The sequence below is a fragment of the Triticum aestivum genome, chromosome 7D (genome assembly GCF_018294505.1).
Source record: "Triticum aestivum cultivar Chinese Spring chromosome 7D, IWGSC CS RefSeq v2.1, whole genome shotgun sequence".
NCBI lineage: Eukaryota > Viridiplantae > Streptophyta > Magnoliopsida > Poales > Poaceae > Triticum > Triticum aestivum.
The window spans coordinates 209,818,505-209,826,643 of record NC_057814.1 but is presented as its reverse complement, the minus strand read 5'-3'; positions in this window follow the sequence as shown (position 1 = coordinate 209,826,643).

Sequence of the window (8,139 nt, the reverse complement as noted above, 5' to 3'; positions counted from 1 at the left end):
AACTACGTCGGTATTTCAACAAATAGGAAGGGATGATGCAACACAACTATGGTAGGTATTTCCCTCAGTAATGAGACCAAAGTTATCGAACCAGTAGGAGAACCACACAACACTATGTAGACGGTACCTACACACAAAGAACAAGTACTTGTGTAACAGGGGTTGTCAATCCCTCCCGGGTAAAAAGATAGGTAAATTTGTAGTAGACTGGATAAATAGATCTCGTGGAAACGTGGAATAAAATAAATAGATCTTACTATTGTCGACGTGCAAGGTATTTTTGGGTTTTTGGATTAATAGATCCGAAAATAAAAGTGAATAAAAATTGATCTCGAAGGCAAATATGATAAAGAAGGGACCCGGGGGCCGTAGATTTCACTAGTGGCTTCTCTCGAGAAAAATAGCATACGGTGGGTAAGCAAATTACTGTTGGGCAATACATAGAACTTAAAATAATTATGATGATATCCAGGCAATGATCATTATATAGGCATCACGTCCAAGATTAGTAGAGCGACTACTGCCTACATCTACTACAATTACTCCAGACATCGACCGCTTTCCAGCATGCACCTAGTGTATTAAGTTCATGGAGAAACGGACTAATGCAATAAGAACGATGACATGATGTAGACAAGATCTATTCATGTAGGAATAGACCCCATCTTGTTATCCTTAATAGCAACGATATATACGTGTCATTTCCCCTTCTGTCACTGGGATTGACCACCATAGGACTGAACCATCACAAAGCACCTCTTCCCATGGCAAGAAAAATTGATCTAGTCGGCCTAACTAAACCAAAGATTCGAAGAAGAAATACGAGGCTATAAGTAATCATGCATATAAGAGATCAAAACTCAAATAACTTTGATGGACAAAATAGATCTAATCCTAAACTCAAAGTTCATCGGATCCCAACAAACACACCACAAAAAGAGTTACATCAAATAGATCTCCAAGAGACCATTGTATTGACAATCAAAAGAGAGAGAGGAAGCCATCTAGATACTAACTATGGACCCGTAGGTCTACAATGAAATACTCACGCATCATCAGAGAGGCACCAATGAGGATGATGAACCCCTCCGTGATGGTGTCTAGATTGGATCTGTGGTTTCTGGAACTTGCTGCGGCTGGAATTGTGTTTCGCCGACTCCCCTAGGGTTTTTGGAATGTTGGGGTATTTATAGAGCAAAGAGGCGGTGCGGGAGGCCACCGTGGTGGGCACAACCCACCAGGGCGCGCCTGGGACCCCAGGCGCGCCCAGGTGGGTTGTGCCCCCCTCGGGGCACCCCTCTGGTAATTTGGCCCATCCTATGTCTTCTGGCCCAGAAAAATTCTCCAAGAAGTTTCATTGTGTTTGGACTCCGTTTAGTACTGATTTTCTGCGAAGAAAAAACAACCAAAAACAGCAACTGGCACTATGCACTATGTCAATAGGTTAGTCCCAAAAAATGATATAAAGTTGCTATAAAATGATTGTAAAACATCCAAGAATGATAATATAACAGTATGGAATAATAAAAAAATTATAGATACGTTGGAGACGTATCAGCATCCCCAAGCTTAATTCCTGCTCGTCCTTGAGTAGGTAAATGATAAAAACAAAAAAAATTGATGTGGAATGCTGCCTATCATGTTCATCACATATTACTTTCTTTGTAGCATGGACATTTGGGCTTCTATAAGATTCAAAGCACTAGTCTAGTTTTGACATGTAGATTTCAATACTCAAGCATATCAACAAGCAACCATGTCTTTCAAAATATCAACACTAAAGCAAGTTATCCCTAGCCCATTATGCTCAATCATTGATCCATTCATGAAACACACTCGCATATTAGCTACACCCAGTGCTAAAGTATGATCATAGTGCCCCTTAGTTGGTGCTTTATAAGAGAAGATGGAGACTCGAATAAAAAAAATTCATAAAGTAAAAGAAAGGCCCTTCGTAGAGGAAAGCAGGGATTTGTAGAGGTGCCAAAGCTCAAAGCGAAAAAGATAGAGATAAAACATTTTGGGTGGCATGCCTTTCCTGTCAACGAAAATGATCGAGTAGTTCCCATTACTTTCCATGCTAAATATATCATAGGCAGTTCCAAATAGAAAATAAAGTTTATTCCTTTTTCCACCATATTTTCACATTCCACGGCTAACCGAATCCACGGGTGCCGTCCAAACCAACACTTTCCAAGGAATTTATTATTTGACAACATAAAGTAAATTCATTTTTCATTTCGGGACTGGGCATCCCTAATACCTTTGTCGTACTCTCATGCAATGACAAGTGAATAAACACTCATCTTGAGAATAACACATCTAGCATGGAAATATATTAGCCACCCCTACTGTTTCATGAGCGGTACGAGCACACAAAATGGAAATTTATTTTGAAAATTAGAGATGGCACATACAAATTTGCTTAGAACGGCAAAATAATTCCGCATATAGGTAGGTATAGTGGACTCATATGGCAAAACTGGTTTAAGGATTTTGGATGCACAAGGAGTAATCCCACTTAGTACAAATGATTGAGAAGAAACGAATAATCTCATAAGCGAGCATTAAGCATAACCAACACCGAATAATGCACCATGATTAGGATGTAATTTCATTGCATAACTATTGTCTTTCATGCTTTCATAGGGAATCACAAAGCTTAACATCAATATTCTTACTCAACCATGATTACTCATCAACATGACTCACATATTATATCATCATATCGCAAAACTATTTCAAAGAATCAACTTTATTTTGTCCAATGATTTCATGAAAGTTTTTATTATATCCTTCTTGAATATCTTCACTTTGGGACTAGTTTCATATGTTGCTTTTGATAGCTCAAACAAATCTAAGTGAAGAACATGAGCGTAAAATTTTCTTCTCTCAAAATAATATAAGTGAAGCATGAGAGAATTTCTAAAAAAATTACTAACTCTCAAATAAATCTAAGTGAAGCATGAGAGAATTTCTTCAAAAATAATAAAGCACATCGTGCTCAAAAAGATATAAGTGAAGCACTAGAGCAATTCCATAGATCAAAAAGATTTAAGTGAAGCACATAGAGCAATTCTTACAAATCATAGCATAATTTTGGTTCTCTCAAATAGGTGTGTTCAGCAAGGATACTTTACTTAAACTAAAAGGCAAAACAAGCAAAGACTCAAATAACACAAGACGTTCCTAGCAAAAATCATGATATGTGACGAATAAAAATATAGTTCCAAGTAAAATACCGATGGTCGTTAGAAGAAAGAGGGGATGCCACTCGAGGGCATCCCCAAGCTTAGTTGCTTGCTTCTATTTTAGATAATAGCTTGGGATGCCATGGGGCATCCCCAATCTTAGGCTCTTCTTACTCCTTATTCCTTCATCCACCGTGATCTCACCCAAAACTTGAATACTTCAATCACACAAAACTCAACAAAACCTTCGTGAGATCCGTTAGTATAACAAAGCAAATCACTACTCTAAGTAATGTTGCAAACCCATTCACATTTTATTTTTGCATTATAACTACTGTATTCCAACTTTACCATGGATTATACCCTCCAATACAAACCATAGATTCATCAAAATAAGTACACAACACAAAGAAAACAGAATCTGTCAAAAATAGAACAGTTTGTAGCAATCTGAAAACTTCGTATACTTCTGTAACTCCAAAAATTCAGAAAATTTGGGACAACGTGGGAAATTTGTATATCAATCTTGTGTACAAAAATTAGGACTTTATCGCGCTTCTATGAATTTTCAAAATTGTTTTACTGGATGTAAAAGTTTATGTTTTTCAACAAGATCAAATCAACTATCACCCAACATGTTCCCAAAGGCTTTGCTTGGCAGAAACACTAATTAAAACATAAAAACACAATCATAATAGTAGCATAATTGTGCAACCACTCAAGAACAGAAATAAAAAGACAAATATAAATTTTATTCATTGAGTTGCCTCCCAACAAGCGCTATTGTTTTATGCCCCTAGCTAGGCATAATGCAAAGATCTAAGTGTTGTCGTCTTTGGTTTCCAACTCCTCTATCAAGCACTTAGAATTCTTCAAAGATTTAGCATACAAATTTTCAATAACAATACTCCTAGGAACAAGTTTGAAGAATTCATTCTTGCCAATAGGGTCTTTTATCACTTCAACGAAATATGGGTGAATACTAATCATCTTAAGATCTTCTTTGTTACTATTAGAAGTTGCACCCTTGTTTTTAGTGACTTGAGTAATCTTGCCAATTTTTACTGGAGTTTTTTTAATAGTTTTAGCGTAAGAAAAAGTTGTGCTTAGATTACTAAAAATTTCTTCCAACTTATCAATTCTAGCGGGGCTCTCCTCTATTCTCTCGCTAAATGCGGGTTCTTTTTCTTTTAGTACCTTAAGAGAATCACCCGCTTTTGACCCGATTCTATTAGCAAGATTGTGCATCCTTTTATCTAATTTTTCAATATTTTCTTCGGTGAGCATTTTCTTTTCAATAGCATCTAGCCTTTCCACAACATGCTCGAGAGTTAAAGTTATTTCATTATCGATAGGAGGTGGTGATCCCACTAAATTTCCCATAGCATTAAAAGCATATAGAGAAAGACACATCAGAAAATTCCCACCGGTAATCGTATCAAGGACGAATCTATACCAAGTAGTGATGCCCACATAAAAACAGCGAAGAAGAACAACGGTAGATTGCTTATGAACAGATCTGTTATGAGCATTGCAAATCCTATACCAAGCATCTTTTAAATTCTCCCCTCCCCTTTGTTTTAAGTTCAGAAACTCGTTCTCGAGAGTGCACGCAATAGAGGAAGAACTATCCATAACGAAAAAAAGTGACAAACAAAATTGCACACAAAAACAGATCTGGCAAGAAAATAGCGAACGAAAAAAGGGCGAATAAAACGGCAAATTTTGTGAAGTGGGGGAGATGAAAACGAGAGGCAAATGGCAAATAATGTAAATTGCAAGGAGATGAGATTTGTGATTAGGAACCTGATAGATGTTGATGATGTCTCCCCGGCAATGGCGCCAGAAACTCCTTTTGATGCGGCTTGAACTACGTCGGTATTTCCCCAAAGAGGAAGGGATGATGCAGCACAACTACGGTAGGTTCCCTCAGTGATGAGTGCAAGGTTATCGAACCAGTAGGAGAACCATGCAACACTATGTAAACGGTACCTCCACACAAAGAACAAATACTTGCAACCCGATGCGTAAGAGGGGTTGTTAATCCCTCCCGTGTAAAAAGATAGGTAAATTTGTAGTAGATTGGATAAATGGATCTTGTGGAAACGCAAAATAAAATAAATAATAAAAAATTGCAGCAAGGCATTTTTGGGTTTTTGGATTAATAGATCTGAAAATAAAATAGAATAAAAATAGATCTCGAAGGCAAATATGATAAAGAAGAGACCCGGGGGCCGTAGATTTCACTAGTGGCTTCTCCCGAGAAAAATAGCATAGGGTGGGTAAACAAATTACTGTTGGGCAATTGATATAACTTCAAATAATTATGACAATATCCAGGCAATGATCATTATATAGGCATCACGTCCAAGATTAGTAGACCGACTCCTACCTGCATCTACTACTATTACTCCACACATCGACCGTTATCCAGCATGCATCTAGTGTATTAAGTTCATGGAGAAATGGAGTAATGCGATAAGAATGATGACATGATGTAGACAAGATCTATTCATGTAGGAATAGACCCCATCTTGTTATCCTTAATAGCAACGATACATACATGTCATTTTCCCTTCTGTCACTGGGATTGAGTACCGTAAGATCGAACCCATCACAAAGTACCTCTTCCCATGGCAAGAAAAATCAATCTAGTCGGCCTAACTAAACCAAAGATTGAAGAAGAAATACAAGGCTATAAGTAATCATGCATATAAGAGATCGAAACTCAAATAACTTTCATGGATAAAATAGATCTGATCATAAACTCAAAGTTCATCGGATCCCAACAAACACACGCAAAAAGAGTTGCATCAAATAGATCTCCAAGAGACTATTGTATTGAGAATCAAAAGAGAGAGAGGAAGCCATCTAGCTACTAACTACGGACTCGTAGGTCTACAATGAACTACTCACGCATCATCTGAGGGCACCAATGAGGATGATGAACCCCTCCGTGATGGTGTGTAGATTGGATCTATGGTTTCTGGAACTTGTGGCGGCTAGAATTGTGTTTCATCGACTCCCCTGGTATTTTTGGAATATTGGGGTATTTATAGAGCAAAGAGGCGATGCGGGAGGCCACCGAGGTGGGTTGTGCCCAACTCGGGGCACACCTCTGGTACTTCTTTTGCCCATCCCGTGTCTTCTGGCCCATAAAAATTCTCGAAAAAGATTCGTTGTGTTTGGACTCCATTTGGTATTGATTTTCTGCGAAGTAAAAAACAAGCAAAAAACAGCAACTGGCACTAGGCACTATGTCAACAGGTTAGTCCCAAAAAATGATATAAAGTTGCTATAAAATGATTGTAAAACATCCAAGAATGATAATATAACAGCATGGAACAATCAAAAATTATAGATACATTGGAGACGTATCAGCCCTGGGTATGTCAATGCAGCTCATGAGTCGCAGCAAGGACGTCAAGGCCGAAAGCAAAGTTATGGCACCCGTCGGCACACCGACGACTGATACGTCTCCAACGTATCTATAATTTTTATTGTTCCATGCTATATTATATTCTGTTTTGGATGTTTAATGGGCTTTATTATACACTTTTATATTATTTTGGGACTAACCTATTAACCGGAGGCCCAGCCCAGAATTGCTGTTTTTTGCCTATTTCAGAGTTTCGCAGAAAAAGAATATCAAACGGAGTCCAAACGGAATGAAACCTTCGGGAACGTGATTTTTGGAACAAACGTGATCCAGAGGACTTGGACCCTACGTCAAGAAAGCAATCAGCAGGGCACGAGGTAGGGGGGCGCGCCTACCCCCCTGGGCGCGGCCTCCACCCTCGTGGGGCCCATGTTGCTCCACCGACGTACTTCTTCCTCCTATATATACCTACGTACCCCCAAACTACCAGATACAGAGCCAAAAACATAATTCCACCACCACAACCTTCTGTACTCGTGAGATCCCATCTTGGGGCCTTTTCCGGAGCTCCGCCGGAGGGGGCATTGATCACGGAGGGCTTCTACATCAACACCATAGCCTCTCTGATGATGTGTGAGTAGTTTACCTCAGACCTTTGGGTCCATAGTTATTAGCTAGATGGATTCTTCTCTCTCTTTGGTTCTCAATACAAAGTTCTCCACGATTCTCGTGGAAATCTATTCGATGTAATCTTCTTTTGCGGTGTGTTTGTCGAGACCGATGAATTGTGGGTTTATGATCAAGTTTATCTATGAACAATATTTGAATCTTCTCTAAATTCTTTTATGTATGATTGGTTATCTTTGCAAGTCTCTTCAAATTATCAGTTTGGTTTGGCCTACTAGATTGATCTTTGTTGCAATGGGAGAAGTGCTTAGCTTTGGGTTCAATCTTGCGGTGTCCTTTCCCAGTGACAGTAGGGGCAGCAAGGCACGTATTGTATTGTTGCCATTGAGGATAACAAGATGGGGTTTATATCATATTGCATGAGTTTATCCCTCTACATCATGTCATCTTACTTAAAGTGTTACTCTGTTCTTTTGAACTTAATACTCTAGATGCATGCTGGATAGCGGTCGATGTGTGGAGTAATAATAGTAGATGTAGGCAGGAGTCGGTCTACTTGTCGCGGACGTGATACCTATATACATGATCATACCTAGATATTCTCATAACTATGCTCAATTCTGTCAATTGCTCAACAGTAAATTGTTCACCCACCGTAATACTTATGCTCTCAAGAGAAGCCACTAGTGAAACCTATGGCCCCCGGGTCTATTTTCCATCATATTAATCTTCCAACACTTAGCTATTTTTATTGCTTTTATTTTACTTTGCATCTTTATCATAAAAATACCAAAAATAATATCTTATCATATCTCACTTTCGTAAGTGACCGTGAAGGGATTGACAACCCCTTTATTGCGTTGGTTGCGAGGATTTTATTTGTTTGTGTAGGTGCAAGGGACTCGTGCGTGGCCTCCTACTGGATTGATACTTTGGTTCTCA